This window comes from Panthera pardus, unplaced genomic scaffold (genome assembly GCF_024362965.1).
Source record: "Panthera pardus isolate Hobbes unplaced genomic scaffold, ASM2436296v1 HiC_scaffold_7, whole genome shotgun sequence".
Lineage (NCBI taxonomy): Eukaryota > Metazoa > Chordata > Mammalia > Carnivora > Felidae > Panthera > Panthera pardus.
Genome location: NW_026527002.1, coordinates 50,607,086 through 50,625,000, shown reverse-complemented (window position 1 = coordinate 50,625,000; position 17,915 = coordinate 50,607,086).

Here is a 17,915-nt window from a genome sequence, read left to right as displayed (position 1 = left end):
TACTGTTAATGTTGATATTTTGACCTTTTTGCATGAATCGCAAATGGTCTTCATGGAGAACGTTTGCAATTTACTTTGCCTAGATCCATTGGAAAAATCATCATCCATGGCAGCTGTAGCCTTCTGAGTGTATTTCTTTTTTATTTTTTTAATTATTTATTTTTATTTAACTTTTAGTTAACACACAGTGCAATACTGGCTTCAGGAGTAGAACTCAGTGACTCATCACTTATATACAATACCTGGTGCTCGTCACAAGTGCCCTCCTTAGTACCCTAGTACCCATCACCCATCTAGCCCAACTCCCACCCACTTCCCTCCATCACAGTTTGTTCTCTATCATTAAGTTTCTTGTGGGTTTGCTTCCCTTTCTTCTCTCCCCGCCACTTCCCTTATGTTCATTGGTTTGGTTTCTTAAATTCCACATATGAGTAATATTACATGGTATTTGTCTTTGCCTGATTGACTTATTTTGCTTAGCATAATACATTCTAGTTTCATGCATGTCATTGCAAATAGAAAGATTTCTCTCTTTTTGATGGCTGAGTAATATTCCATTGTGTATATATTCCACATCTTCTTTATCCATTCATCAGTCAATGGACATTTGGGCTCTCTCCCTAGTTTGGCTATTGCTATGAATGCATTTCTTAAATAATAAGTCTTCAAAGTCAAAATTACTCCTTGATCCATGGACTGCAGAATGGATGTTGTGGTTGCAAACATAGGAATAACATTAATCTCATTGCACATTTCCAACAGAGCTCTTGGGTGACCAGGTGCATTGTCAAAGAGTGGGGATATTTTGAAAGGAATGTTTTTTTTTTTTTTTTTTTTTTTTTTTTTTTTTGAGCAGTATGTCTCAACAGTGGGCTTAAATATTCAGTAAACTATGTTGTAAGCAGATGTAATATCATCTACATTTTTGTTTTTTTTTTATTTATAGAGCACAGGCTGAGTAGGTTTTGCAAAATTCTTAAGGGCCCTAGGATTCTCAGAATGGTAAATGAGCATTGGCTTCCACTTAAAGTCACCACCTGCATTAGTCCCTAACCAGAGAGTCAGTCTGTCCTTTGAAGCTTTGAATCCAGGCATTGACTTCTCCTCTTTAGCTATGAAAGTCCTAGACTGCATCTTCTTTTTTTTTTTTTTTTTTTAATTTTTTTTTTTCAACATTTATTTATTTTTGGGACAGAGAGAGACAGAGCATGAACGGGGGAGGGGCAGAGAGAGAGGGAGACACAGAATCGGAAACAGGCTCCAGGCTCTGAGCCATCAGCCCAGAGCCTGACGCGGGGCTCGAACTCACGGACTGCGAGATCGTGACCTGGCTGAAGTCGGACGCCCAACCGACTGCGCCACCCAGGCGCCCCCCTAGACTGCATCTTCTTCTGATAGAAGGAGGTTTCGTCTACATTGAAAGTAGGTTGTTTACTGTAGCTGCCTTCATTAATTATCTGGCACAGAACTAGACCTTCTGGATACTTGCTGTAGCTTCAACATCAGCATTTGCTGCTTCACCTTGTTATAGAGAGAGCTTCTTTTCTTAAACCTAATGAACCAACTTCTGCTCGCTTCAGATTTTTTCTCTACAGCTTCCTCATTTCTCTTGTTTTCATAGAATTGAAGAGAGTTAGGGCCTTGTTCTGGGTTAGGCTTGGTCTTAAGGGAATGTTGTGGCTGGTTGCATCTTCTACACAGACCACTAAAACTTTCTCCATATCAGCAATAAGGCTGTCTGGCTTATTTATCATTTGTGTGTTCACTGAAGTAGCACCTGTAATTTCCTTCAAGAACTTTTCCTTTGCATTCACAACGTGGCTAATGTTTGGAGCAACAGGCCTAGCTTTCAGCCTATTTTGGCTCTCATCACGTCTTCCTCACTAAGCTTAATCATGTCTTACTTTATATTTCAAGTGAGAGACGATGGCTCTTCTTTTCACTGAAGGGTTATTTATTGGCCTAATTTTAATATTTTTGTGTCTCAAGGAAATGGAGAGAGAGATGGGGAAGGGCTGGAACAGTCAGAACGGGCACAACATTTGTGGATTACTTTCATCACCATCTATGGGAGTGGTTCGTGGAGCCCCAAAACAATTACAATAGTAACATTAAAGACCACTGATTACAGATCACCCTAACAAACATAATCATAATGAAAAGGCTCAAAAAATGGCAAAAGCTCCCAAAATGTGGCACAGAGGTATGAAGCGAGTAAAGGCTGTTGAAAAAAATGGCACCAATAGAGTTGCTTGAAGCAGGGGTGTCGCAAACCTTCAATCTGTAAAAAAACACCGTATCTGTGAAGTGCGATAAAGCAAAGTGCAATAAAAAATGAGGTATGCCTATAGTTGTTCCCATTAATTTTGATGGAAAAATACATGAGTAGTCTGTCCACCCAAGTTGACAGTTACTCCTCTATTCTAAACCTCCTTGCAAAAATGATACCCCCAAAGTCACATATGTTTAGTTATAGAAATATCGTTTATTATTAAGGGCCCCAAGGAAGGTTATCATTATTTTCTCCAAATCTGTTTTTTGTCCCATCTTATTTCTTCTTTCCACACTGGGTGGTATTTCTCTCAGTACCCAGACAGGCATGCAGCTGTTCTACTTATAGAACCACAAAGCAAAGTATTGAAAATTATTAAAGTTGTCTTCTGTTTAATAAATAGTATTTTTTTTTTCAGAATTAATGGGACATTTCCTTTCATATAGTCTAGACAGAGTTTTAAACTTCACCTCCATCTCACCGGGACATAGCTTATCCTCCCACCCCCTACTCCCCCTTATGTCAATTTTGTGAATGTCAACTGTTCCTCTTTGTACTTGAACCTCTGTCAATGCTGGAAGGAGAGCTCCCCTCACCTACTGAAACTGTGCATTGCATGGTTTCTTGCCTTTGCACTTGTCACATTTGAGTCCGTTAAAACAGTGTTTTTCAAACTGTAGGATGCGATCCCTAAATGGGTCATGAAATCAATTTAGTAGGTCATGACTAGCATTGTATAAATAAAATAGAATTGCCTAGAATAGAAGAGAGAAGAATAGAACAGAAAATATCATAGTGGATCTAACAGGAAGGATAACAACTACATCGTGAAACTTTTTTTTTCCAGTCGTAAGACAGAAGAAAAGAGACTGCAGGGTCTCAAGATGAAATATTTTTCTTACCATTGGTCATGGTCAAAAGCACTTCAGGAACACTAAGTTTAAATGCTGGGACTAGGAATACATCTATCTCCCCCACTTTCCAGAGGGGGATTGAAACTCCTTAATCTCTTATCAGTGGTTCTCGAACTTATATATATAATATATATATATATTATATATATATTATATATATATAATATTTAATATATATTTATATATATTAAATATATATATAAATAATATATATATATTATATATATTTAATACTCCCTACACCCAACATGGGGCTTGAACTCACGATGCCAAGATCAAGAATCACATGCTTTACCAACTGAGACAACCAGGTGCCTGCATAGATCTTTTTCAAATCTGGTAAAATCAGGTCTCTTTTTCCAGAAATACACACGAGAGCACAAGCTTAGAAAAGTTAAGAGTGTTGCTCACATAAGCTTTAGGTCTGCTGTCCTAAATAATTACAATTATTTGGAATTTGTTCCCAAATTCTTGAACCCTTCATTTTATCCCACACTTCCCATTTTCACGCATCCGTTTTCACATCTGACTATTTGACCTGAGTTTCTGTCTAGTCTCCATGTCTTCTCTCTCTCTTATCTCCCTAACCACTCCCTTGCTATTCTGAGCAGAAAGAAACTTTCACATTCAGTTCATCTGGCTGGACTGCTCTACAACTTCCCTCTCTACTACTCTCTAAAAACCTAAATCTCAGGTGTTGCTGACATATCTAAAGTGGAGCGCATTTCTGCCCTCCCTATTCACTTGCCTTCCTTTCCTTTGTCCTGAATTTGGATATGTGTCTATTTAGAATGAAGCCTGATGGGTAATGAACAGCTTTGCATGCACCAGACATATTCTGTAAATATTGTTCCTATAAAGAGTAGTTACTTATTCTTTGAAACCAGCCATCCAATAATGTAGATATGCAACATTACTGAACTGACATGCTGAAATTCTCTGGAGTTTGACAAAATGAAAACAGGTTGTACTCGCGTCTCAAATCCTAGCAATGGTTAAAAACTGCATTTTCATGCAAACATAAATTACAAATGGAATTATGATAACTGATTACCACCCCCCCCCCCCCTCCCAAATGCACACAAATCATTTGTAATCCTGCCCTGGAGTGCGGTATGGTTGGCTCATTGCATATGCTCACAGCGTTTGTCAGTCTATTCAATCACTGCTACTTCCCGTGGCAAACTGTACAGGGCGTTTAGAAAACCAGTATGTCTCTATTTCCCTAAATCTACTATTAGGGTGTAGAATCGTCAGTGCAGAGCACTGCTGCTTCACAATAGGAATAATCCTGAGTGTGTATCTTCGCTTTATTCATCTTCAATTTCTGTTTGACAGAATTTCATGCTGCTGGAAGATGTTACATTGACAGCCGAGAGATAATTTCCGTTTTTAATCCAGAGAACAAGAGCCACTTGGGAAGTGACTATAAATGTCCTCTGGGTGTCCCAGAGATATGCCTCATCCCTGCGCTAGAAGGAACACACCTCTGGGAAGGAAACAACTTTGATCAGTAAGTCTCTTTGGAAAACATTAAGAGAAGTAGATTTCATTGATTCCCCCATGAGTCATGGGTCTGAGATAAAGTAAGCCCTTCCATTCCTAAATCAGCTTTCAAGTGGGAGCAGCTCTGTCATTACTCCCAGGCAATAGTTTCCAGTGAGAAACTGAGAGGAATGTTTCCAAACAAGCCTCTCTTTTCTCTCAATACAGTCTTGCAATAAAGGTATCAAAGGCCTCTTCTTTCCAGCACTTCTCTCAGCGGGCTGTGCCTGGTAAGATGTCCTGTTAAAGATGCTGGCCAAGCTGGTTGATGCCTAGGTCTTTGGAACTATAGTGTTCTTCTTGGGTCAGTCCTCCCAACCTTCCTGATTTACTTAAGTATGGAAGCTTCATGGTATAACTGAAACATCTTCTGAGGGCCAGCCCTCTTCAGGCTCAGGAAGATGAGACCATTTACCATCTTTTCTGGACCACTGGGGGACAGGTTCCTTTCTCTATGAGGCAAATTTCGGACTTCTCATCCTCTTTCTATGTCAGTTAGTAGCCCATCACCTAAGGTGTTACAGTGTATATTATGTGTATGTGTTTGCATTTAGATAGAGAGAGATACATATTATACTTTATATATGTCATATATTACTACATACATACATGTACACACACATACACACACACTAAACTAAGCTAAAGGTACTTAAGGGTTAGGATCCCTTTATATTAATCATTTTTGAATATATATATACCTGTGTGTGTGTGCGCACACAAATATATATGCATACATACCTGTCCACACACTATATGTTATATATACTAAACATATATAAATATATATACATATATTCATCATATACAAAGAATATCTATTACATACATATATATTTTTCACAAATGTGTTTCTATATAAATGTATGTGTGTCTAGAGGTCTTCAAAATCTAGGATTTCTTATATATCTGTGTGTCCCATTATCTAACATTTGCGTAAATGACACACAGATAAATTCAAATAAATTCAGTCAATAAGTATATATTACCCATGATATGTCAGGTTGTGCTACATTCCATGAATACAAGGTTTACCTAGACAAGTATTCACACATATTTATAGTATACATAGATAGAGATTTCAAAGTGCTTTTAGAATTCACGGAAGGAACTCCTGACCCAGATTTGAGGTGATCTACAAGAGCGTGACATAAATGGTCATTTTTAACTAAGGCCTAAAAGACAACTAAGAGTTAGCAAATCACAGATCGGTGGGTACACAGGCAGGGATGGGGAAGGTAGGCACGGGAGGGAATGTTTCCACAGAGGATTCACAGCTGAGAGAAAACTAATGTGCCAGATGACCCTTTCAGTCTTAACACCAGAAGCACCTAAAATAACTTTTTAAAGATATTAAAAGTGATCATCCATTTTTGAATTTGTGATAATTGAAGAAATCCTCACTAGTGTGAGGCACGTGTTGAGGGGGTGACCTGCTAGGCTGTGCGTGGCCAGTGGTCCTGTCAGTCCAAAGGGGCAGATGATATAGATGAGAGTGGATAGTGCCAGTGAACTTCACTGCACCCACGGACAGGCACAGGTCATGATTGCTTCTGGTCATTTGTGTGTTTTGGTGAGTGCATTTGGTGAGTTTTGGTGGTGGTAGAGATTGGTTGGCAATTCTCCAAACCCATCTCCTTCTGTTTCTGGGCACAGAACTGTTCTGAATTTCCCCAGAAATTTCTCCTTTTCACTTGGGCCTGACTACATGGACAATTCTAGACAATTGAATGTGGTCAGACAGGATATATGCTGCTTCCAGTTCTGGTCCACTAGAACCCGTCTCCAACTTCTTTCTTTCCTTGACTGTCAGCAGGATGTCAGTGCTCAGCGAACTTAGAAACCCTGGGTTAATAATGGGAGAATCTTCATTGGCCCAAAGGCCTGAACGATTATTGCCTGGTCCTTCCTGCCTCTGAGCACTTGAGGGACTAGAAATAAATTTTCATGGTCTTAAATGACTGAAATTTCATGATTTATCTATCATAACGCCTAGTATACCTGTAACTAATAGCATGACTATGTCTTTTTTTTTTTTTTAATAATCAGTGTATTTGAAAATTAAGGTCTAGAAAAACTTCACTCCAGAATAGGTCAGGCTCAAGATAATCCTAAATACTATAGAGTTAGTATAGTGGTGGTAGCAAAGAATTCTCACAACTGTTGGTAATAATTTAATTATTTCTTTAAATATCTTTTCTGGTAGGATATAAGTTTTGTGTATGTAAAGTTATTTTATTTATCATTTTATTTAGAGTGCCTGGTTTGATGATTATAGCTGATCAACAAGTGTACATGAAACGAATCAAGTACTGTATCAGCAAGGTGGAGGTGTGAGCAGGAGTCCGGCCAAACAAAGGTTTTGGCTGTAACTATGTTAAAGAATTTGGACATGATCCTGCGGACAATGGGGAGTCACTTAAGTAGTTAAGGAGAGAGTGACAGTAACCAGATTTTGTCTTGGGAAGATCACTATAGTCAAAATAAGTTTTTCCACCTGAAAAGGTTTAAAACAAATGAAGAAACTCAGTCTGGAGGCTCCTATGGTAATCAAGGTATGAGACAATCATGCTATAGGTTAGTGGCCCCATGAATGCAGACAATAAATACAATTTAAATATATCTAGAAGGAAGAATTGACAGAACTAGATGATCATCTAATTGGGAGCATTGAGAGAGTAGGAGACCAGAATGACTCCTAGTTTGTCGTCTGGGTGACCAGGTGGGTGGTGGCACTGATATGACCAAGTTAGTGAGCCCGGGGAAAGGGAACAGTGGGAAGTTACAGTTACCATAGTGAATTACACTCTTCTCTTCAAGATAATCCTATCTTCTTCTCAGCATTTGGGTTTTGCACCTGCTAATCTCTCTTCTTAGAATGTTCTAAAGCCAACCCTATTTCCACCCAGTTCCTCTTACCTTCCCCGTTTTCTCTGTTATTTGCCACCTGTTTTTCTGTACTTGAATAACTTCTGTTCATCTCTTACATCTCAGAGTAGACACCATTTCCTGTGTGAAACTTTCCTAGGATCCCCAAGATAGGATACGGTGCTTTCTTAATGTGTTTTTAGGACTCCATGCAACAGTGTAACATTTTACATAACATTGTATTCACCTGTGTACTTTTCATTCTAAGCTTCTCTACCCACTGCTAATAGAAGACAGGAACTATCCCTTAGCATTTGGTCCCCAGGGCCCATTATAATGCTTGTGTCAGAATAAGAACTCAAAATTCAAATGTAACCACGAATAAATGAATGAACGAATGAAGGGAGTGAAACAAATAATTTTGAAGGGCACAATATTGAAACCAACTAATAACATTTGTTTTCACGCTGTCTGTTTCTGTTTGAGATTTGCAGCATGCAGTTAGCACAGATGGCCGTGAGATTGCAATACTCTCTACATATTTACTCTGTTCCTCCCCCGCTCTCACTCTCTCCCCACTCCCACCCAACCCCCCACCAGGAATGGTCTCGAATCGCAAATGACTCCACTATTCCCTTAAGCATCTGTCTCTGATCACAGTGTGAGTCCACCAATCTTGTAATAGACTCCACAAGTGTTTTCCTTGGGTTAAAAAACTCATCAAAATTAATACTAAATTGAAAATGGGAAAGTTCATAAAAGGCAGCTGTTGTGTAAGTAAAACATGAATGTATCCTGGCAAATAATAAGTTCTAAAGTTTCTCGATTTTCCAAACTACTAAAGAATAAAAAGGGGGCGAGCCGGACACCCCTCCCATTCCCACCTGTCAAATACAACTAATCTAACGTACAGAGTGATATAAACTCGCCTTGTTTGTATTACGAACAAAGCCACCAAACTGAAATAAGCATAGCAATGAAGAAAAGAGCTACAGACTTGAATGGAATCCTAGTGAGTAGGATACAGAGTTCAGTAGCAATGGGTCTGGATGTGGACACAGGACAACTGTGTACAAGGCACATGCAACGACAGCTACGTAGTCTTCAGCCTTGCCAATCCAAGCGTGGTGTGTGCACCTGCAGCACTGGTTTCAGCTGGGAGTTTGTGAGGAGTGCAGGCTCTCAGGCCCCTCCCCAGTCCTACTAAATCAGACTGCAGTTTAACAGGATCCTCAGGTGATTGGTATGGACCTTAAATCTTGGGAGGCTTTGCTCCAAATCATAGCATTTATGAATTCATAAGTCATAGCTCAGATGAATTCATTGTAAGGTCACTTTAGAGTTTATTGTCCAGATTAGGACATTTTTGAGAGTGAAAAGGAAGTATTGAAATAATTATAATTATAGGGGCGCCTGGGTGGCTCAGTCGAGCGTCCGACTCTAGATTTTGGTTCAGATCATGATCCCAGGGTCATGGGATTGAGCCCTGCATCGGGCTCCACACTGAGTGTGGAGTTTGCTTGAGACTCTCTCTCTCTCTTTCTCTCTCTCTCCCTCTGCCTCTCTCCCCCACTCACTCGAGCACTCTTTCTCTCTCAAATAAATTTTAAAAAAATTGAAAAAAGAAATAATTATAACTGTATATATTTAAAACATTCGGTTATTAAGACAAATTAATTTTTATATAAATGGATCTATATAATAGTTACAGTCATGAACCATTTTTATTTTATTTTTTAAATATTTATTTTGAGAGAAAGAGTGTGAGTGGGGGAGGGGTAGAGAGGGAGAGAGAATCTCAAGCAGGCTCGATGTGGTCAGTGCGGAGCCTGATGTGGGGCTCAATCTCCCCAACTGTAAGATCATGACCTGAGCTGAAATCGAGAGTCAGATGCTTAACCGACTGAGCCACCCAGGCTCCCCAATCATAACTCATCTTTAAAAGTAAAATTCTTTTAAAAAATAGAAATAAATGTATATTAGAGAAAAATTCTTTGTATGGAGCTGAATATTAAAATATAACTTCTAGATTAGAGTATGACCCTATGCTTATTCTAAACTCAGGTTTACTTTAAAATATACGTAGTACACATGTAAGTATAGAAATGTGTGTTTACACTGGTAACTATAGATACATGTGTCCTAACTCCATCTGCTGAGATGGTCTAGACACAGTGATACCGAGTCACAACAAATATACCTAGCGTCAAGATCTTGACTTCTCAACACCATTCTCCAATAAGAGAAATGAGGGTCCTTTGAAGAGATTAACTCTAGGGCTGGGTCAAGGAAAATATAAGATGAGTTCCATAGAAATAGGTTGTGAAATTAGGTATTCTGAAGCACGTATTATCTCATAGTGCCAGACCATAAGGAAGTGGCTTAAAAAAAAAAAAAAAGTTGCACCTACCTTAAAGAGTTGCCCATAGCACCATAGCAAAAGCTAGAACGATGTGAACAATGAAACAGTGGTAGTGCAATCATCCTTCCATTATCCAATGGATAATGTGTCAGAATTATCCAATGGAAGGGTTATCCAAGATCCCCAGTGGATGTCCGAAACCAAAGATAGTACCAAATCCTATTTTTGGTATGTTTTTTCCTATACATACACACCTGTGATAAAGTTTAATTTATAAATGAGGCACAGTAAGAGATTAACAACAACAACAACAATAAAATAGAACAATTATAACAATACACTATAACAAAAAGTATGGGAATTTGGTCTTTCTCTCAAAATATCCAATTGTTCTGTACTCACCTTTCTTCTTGTGACGATGTGAGATGATGAAATGCCTGCGTGATGAGGTGAAGTGACGTGAATGACGTAGGCACCGTGACAGAGCGTTAGGCTACTATTGACCTTCTGACCTCATGTCAGAAGGAGAATCATCTGTTTCCAGACCCTGGTTGACTGTGGGTAACTGAAATCACAGAAGGTAAAACCGCGGATAAAGGCACACTACAGGTTATATGACAGAGAACAAAGTAAATAGCCCTAAGTCTGTACTGATATAAATAAATGATTGGATAAATATATACGTGGAGAAGAAGGGGTGGGCTTTCCTCTAAGAACTTCAGTAATCAATATAGAAAGAATGAGAGAAATAAAGATCTATGCCACAGTAACAGCTGCATCAGGCAAGACCACTCTGAAAGCTAAAATCAGTGGGTGAAGCTTTTTAGAGAAACAGGATGTACACATTGCCTCCAAGTATCTCCCCACAGACGTGCATTAACTATATAGTGATTTTAATGTAGGTCCACAAATGTTTTGATACTTCTCCCTTCAGGAAGTAGAGCTTAATTCCCTATCCCTGGAATGGTGACCAGCTTTAGTGATTCACCTCTAATGAATGGAGAGTGGAAAGGAGAGAAAAAAAAAAAAGGTAATTCTACAGTGGAGAACCTGGCATATACAACTCAGTCAAGTGGTCAAGGTTAACATCACCAGTGATAATTGGGTTGATATCAGATGTCTCCTGATAAGATGTAGTGAGAAACATTTTGCATTTCTGCTATTCTTCCAAATCTGTAACACCAGGGAAAAAATCATAAAAAAAACCCAGGCAAACTCAGATTGAGGAATCCAACAAAGTATCTGACTAATAGTCTTCAAAAATATCAAGGTCATAGAAAAAAGTATCTAATATGTAGAGTATAATCTCAGAAAGAAATTGTTAATGAGATACTTTCATTTATTTAAAAAAATTTTTTTTAAGTTTATCTTTGAGAGAGACAGAGTGCGAGTGGGGGAGGGGCAGAGAGAGAGGGAGACACAGAATCCAAAGCAGGCCCCAGACTCTGAGCTATCAGCACAGAACGCACTGTGGGGCTCAAACTCACGAACTGCAAGACCATGACCTGAGCTGAAGTCAGACGCCCAACTGACTGAGCCACCCAGGCGCCCCTACTTTCATCTATTTTTAATCAAAATATGCAAATATTTTGGCTCATATATCCACAGAAGGACTATTTTTTGTTTCAATTTAACTGCCTTCTTTTGACAAATATATTTTTAAGAAAAATTATCATATAATCTATCTCTTGTTTTTTGAATATGAATGGAAGATCATCAACCTTATTTGATTACCTTGCAAGAGAAAATAAAAATTTATCCAATTGCAAATAGAAGCTCCAACAGAAAAGCATTCCCCAAAGTTGGGATATTACAAAATGCAGTTATAGCATTTAAAGAGTAAATCTTGGACAGTTTTAACTCTTAATGTTTAACAGATTTAGATTCTCAATTCTGTGTGATAAATTTCATGTATTTTTATTAGCTTCTATGAAAACATTTGAGACTCCATTCATTGAATATATTGAATAAAGAGTTCCAAATTGTTTTGATTTAAATACAAATAAAATTCAAAGGAATTGGTAAAAAAAAAAAAAGTCAATACCGTTATCTAACATATATGTGGGTATACAAAGAATTTCTTCAAATTAGTAATTCAAACATTTCTAAAATCTGCTGAGGGGAAGCGGAGAGAAATGGAGTACGGCCATGCAATGACTATTTTGCATTCAACATAAGCTTTATCACAAAAATTTTGTTCAGTTATTCAACTATTGGTATATACAGATATATACATAAGCTTTCAAATTAAATTAAATTATCAATTACATTTAATTTACATTAAAATTATATATATATTTTTAAATTTCCCCAACTATGACTTCTATTTCAACTGATAGAATGTTGTAGCTTATTTTCTTTTTTTTTTTTTAATTTTTTTTTTTAATGTTTATTTATTTTTGAGACAGAGAGAGACAGAGCATGAATGGGGGAGGGGCAGAGAGAGAGGGAGACACAGAATGGGAAGCAGGCTCCAGGCTCTGAGCCGTCAGCCCAGAGCCTGACGCGGGGCTCGAACTCACATACCGCGAGATCGTGACCTGAGCTGAAGTCGGATGCTTAACCGACTGAGCCACCCAGGCGCCCCTGTAGCTTATTTTCAAAAGTTCTAAATTATATGTGCACTGTACCAATCTCCAAAATGAACTTAATATGGATCAACATTTGATTGAAACATAAAGCCAAGCCAGGGTAATACATATATACCCTCCACGACTGCACACACTGAATCATCATCTTCAGGCCCAATGAGTTAAATAATGACTAAATTTGAAGTCAATCCTAAGGATTCTTTCTTTTTTAAGTTTATTCATTTGTTTTGAGAGAGAGACAGGGTGCACTAGGGGAAGGGCAGAGAGATAGGGGGAGAGAGAATCCTAAGCAGGGTCCATGCTGTCAACAGAGACCCAACGTGGGGCTCCAACTCACGAACCATGAGATCATGACCTGAGCCAAAATCAAGAGTTGGGCACTGAAACTACTGAGCCATCCAGGTTCCCATTGCTAAACATTCTTGAGCAGACTTATGTGATTTGATTTTGCATGGTTTATTGTAACTTGACAGCTTCCTTGGTGAAAGGTAGGTGTCAAAGAATCATTTGAGGAATTACAGCTTCATTATCTAGCTTTCCTGAAAGGTGCAAACTTAAGTTCTTAGTTTTTTACATCATATATTTTGTTTTAAGCATTTTGCTGTGAAAATGACGTATTGCTACATGAAATGATGTTACCAAACAACAAAATAGATAGCAACTACGTATTTATACCCTATACGACTATATACTGAGTGATAAAACCAGAGTAAATAGAGCACTCAGACTATTGTCTACCTGTAACTTTGACAAGGTATTTTTCAGCATATTCTGTACTGGAACTAGTAATTCCTCACGTTCTTCACAGCTCTCCTCACCTAGTGGGGCTCTGTGCATCTTGGAGGTCAGAGCACAATTATACCCAACAGTATGCAGGGGTAGTGTTTCCAAATCTTCTCCCACAGGCACTGAAACACAGAAGTATTAAGTTGTTCCCAGATGCTTCTGTCCAAAGGTGCTTTATCATAGAGTACCTTACATGTTGTCCTTGAAAAGGTGTTAGTTACATTGCCTCTGGAAGGGGTCATTGCAAAAGGCAGGTTATCTCTGATTGTCTTTCAGCTTTAACGACGGGTTAAAGAGAAAACTTTTCACTGTACATGCACCTTACCCACACTAGTAGTGGAACCAGTGTTAGAAGCCAGAAATGCAAATGAAATCTGTGGAATCCATCCCAGCTTATTTGGATGTAACTCTTGATAATAAAACTTACTATGAAAAACCTAAGATAAATTCCAAGCCAGGCCAGAAAATGTCCCAGGCAGAATGGGACATATGATTATCCCGACTCAGGCAACTCCAGTGCCAGTGGACAATAAAATGGTGTCAGGCAGACCTGCAACATGATTGTAAGGGGTTTGGCTCGAGGTAGAGGGAGTGAGATCTGGGGCCTCGGGGAAAAGGGTAGCAAAGGCTTTAAGACAGACGACTGGGCTCAAGACTTGGCTCTACTGCCTCTATCGTTTGGGGAACTCACTCAACTGCTCTAAGCCTTGGTTTGTTCCTTGGTAAAATAGTAATTGCAGTACTGATGTGGCAGGGAAAACACGGCTCAACGCTACGTAGGTGTAATATCACATTCTTCTGCTCGCTACATTAAATTGAATCTGCTCCAAGCCTCCATTGACAAGACTGACCGGGAATTTAATCTGAGCATTATGGGAACTCCCTCCAACTTCCAGGATGAGGAAATTGATGGATTATTATGCAATCCATTACATGTGAGAAGGACCCTTTAATTTCTGTTTCAGACTTTAACTCAGAGCACATGTTGATGCTTCTCCTCTGAGTCCCTACACAAATTGAAAAAGACACATCTGTTGCTTTTGTGCCAGGAAAGAAGGAATACTTGAAGGAGCTAAATCATCAAATCAGCTAGAGGGAATGAAAAGCTGAAGTGGAAGGAATGGCATTGATTAAAATCAGGGACAATTCACCCATTATAGTGGGAGGAAGGATTCTGAGGGTGCACCCAGGTGTATCTGGGAGGATCTTGATATGAACACCTTCCTATTAATTCCTTTGTCTTGAATTTCCCGCTCTCCTCTTCAGCTATTTTCTTACAATTTCTATGCTAATCTCCTTCCTTCTTTCTTCATCTGAATCATCTCCTCTTTCTAAACTAGCCATGATATCAAGTATACATTCTTTTATGTATTATAAAGTTTATGTCCCTGTTACTAATTTTAAAAGATGATTTCATCATTGCATATTTTTTTCATAGACATAACAACATTGTATTTTATTTACGTGATTGTTTTCCTGAGGGTCATTGAATCCTGATAGGAAAAGAAAAGTTCTGCACTTAGTGAATTTCAAACATTTACATCATCTGCAATCAAGTTATGTCATATGTAGGAAGTGGGATTAATGATCAAAGAAGAGTTGTGAAGCAAAAAGTGCTGACATTCTTCTTGAATATAAAGATAAAAATCATTTGAAATTAATATATTACTTACCTGCAAAATGGGGCTGCTAGGTTCTTGAAAAGTTTATTTTCTTTCAGTCCTGCTTATTCTTTTAATATACTGAGCAAACTCTTTTTTCTAGATAGTGCCAAAGTAAACTTTTACCCAGCCCACCTCTGCTTTTTATGGTTCTCTGAATTAAGATTTACTAAGTTCCAGACAGATATACTGCTTGGTGCAGGGTTGTTATCAGATACCATTCTGCTTCATGATTGGGCCCACAGTCATCAGCTGAGACGTGACAGTTTAGATGCTGTATCCTTTATGGCTATCATCCATGTTTGTTAATAACACTCATGTCTCCATCAAGTTCCAAGAGACTTACTAGTTTCAGGGTAACAATTTCTGCTGTGCTGCTACACATTTGTAGAGTTTGGCTGGGCGCCATAACAAAATAAACTTCTGTTGTTTCGAGTCACCAAGCTTGTGGTAATTTGTTACAGTAGTCATGAGAAAACAATATGCTCCTTTTTCTCTACCTCCAGAGATTGTTTGGGCTAGACTTAAATATATCAGAGCAAGAAAAAGTAGCTGGAATTTTAGCTAACAGGCCCTAGTATTTTTCCTTCTGGTTTAGTGGAGAAAGGAACTTGATGTGGAGAGGTAATCTGAGAACAAGGCTCAGGTCTCTGGATCTCACCCATTAGCTTTGCGACTTCGGGCACTTAAAGTCTCTGCCCTTAATTCTGCCTGGAAACGAGAGGGCTCCATCGTATTAAAAGATTTTCAAATATTGTTCACAGATTCCATAATGACTTAACTTTTAGTTTTAATTTCAATACTAAAACACGTGTTGAATTATTTTTAAATTGTAGGTTTTAAACACCAAAATGTGTCACATACGTGATAGCAACTTTGAAGACCAATTGAGTATTCAATTCTGCTACCAGCTTAATTTATTTTGGTGTCGACTGCAGAATACTTGCTGCCATTCCCTCTTTATTTATTATCTATTTATTAAAATTTTAAAATGTTTGTTTATTTTTGAGAGAGACAGAGAGAATGAGTGGAGGAAAGATAGGGAGAAAGACACAGAATCTGAAGCAGACCCCAGGGTCTGAGCTGTCAGCACAGAGCCCGATGTGGGGCTCGCACCCATGGACTGAGAGATCATGACCTGAGCCGACGTCGGACACTTAACTGAGCTACCCAGGCGCTCCTTTTCCCTCTATATTTAATTCAGTGATTTTCAATCGTGGTCAGTGGAGGATAATATAAAATACCCTCGGGTTGCTTTGCCAAAAAACCCTAGAAACCCATCTTAAGATATTCTGATGTAGTAGATGTTAGTGTTCTGTAGAGGATTTAAATCCCACGGACAATCTGAAGAACGAGTATAAACTCTCATTCTTTTTTACGACCCTTCCCCAGACCATTTGACTGGTGCTAATATTCTGACTCAATGTTGTCTCGTTGAACATGGAGTGTTGCAAGCAGGGTTGAAGACCTTGGGCTTTCTCTTCGATTTGGTCTCCAAGATCGGTTATAATGTAAGCTGTACCCAGACTTGTCCTTCTTCATTCACTCCGTGTGGGCTCACAGTAGTCCCCATTTGGACCATTGCTATGGCCTTCTAGAAAATACCCCTCTAGCATTTAGGCCTCCCGCTTCACCCTGTCACTGTTCCTATACACAATTACTCTACGTAAGAGGCAAGGTGCAAGAAAACCCATAAACCTCAGCCTGGCACTCAAGGTCTTGGGAGACCAGATCTCTATACCCTTGTTTACTTCTACTTTGCAGTCTGACCCTTCTTCTTTTGGAAAGGTTTTTACTCACCCTTCATCATCACATGCGACTTCCATGCTATTTACAGTGATCTCCACATGGAGAAATACTGTTTTGTTCCTCTATACTCTCCAGGGTTTCGCTGTGGTCTGAACATCACTATTTCAGCCTCTGCTATCAATTTCCTTCTGTGAATGGCAACTGGAACAATATCAGAAATATTCTTCTGGATACAGCAAAATATTTCAGGGCTACCAGAAGGACAGGTGGCATTCCTCGTCATTGTGCCCACCTTTCTAGACCTTACCCTATCCTCACGATCTTTCCCAGTGCTTTTGTCCCATATTGATTTCCTTTTCTTTTTATCTTTCTACTCAGTCTCACTCGTCCTTTTTACCTCATCCTAATTGACCCTTTAGTGTGTCCCAACATTGCCACATATAAGAGCCACCTGGACAGATGTTTAAAAATAGAGATTCCCAGATAAGAAGTTTTCTTTAATTGATCTCATGTAAAGCTCAATGGACCAAGAACACATATTCATTGGCATTTAAAAAATGTTCCCTATGTGATTCTAATGAAAGAACAGGGTTGAGAAACTCTATACTGAGTCAGAGTATAAATTCCTCCAGGGAAGCAATCATGGATTATACCTCTGCCTTCGTCCCCCAAATAGTGGGTACAATCCCAGGTGGTCAATAAAGATATGCTGACTTCTTCCTCCTCCCTCCCTCCCTTCCTTCCTGTCTTTCTCTCTTTCTGTTTTTCTTTTTGTCTGTCTCCCTCTCTCCCTCCCACCCTCTCTTTCCTTCCTTCGTTCCTTCGTTCCTTCCTGCCTAGAGAAGAGGAAAAAGAAGAGACCGGGGAGACAAGTCCTGTTGTGACTACCCAGTCTTGCCAGTTCCCACCTGAGAAATGCATGGGTCCTTATGAACATGCCTGTGGGTCCCCAAGGTTCTGATGCTTCACGAGATTCCTGAAAAACTCTATTAAGCAGATCAGTTCTGTTTACCTCTCTGCTTTGTCACGGACTGAAATGGAAAACATCAGTTAAGGTCAAGATTCTACATTTAAAAATAGTTATTCTAGACAACAATCGGAGGAATGGTTCTGGACAGCACAGTAGTTTTTATGTTTCATCACAGTATTTATAGGCTGTGTTCAGGC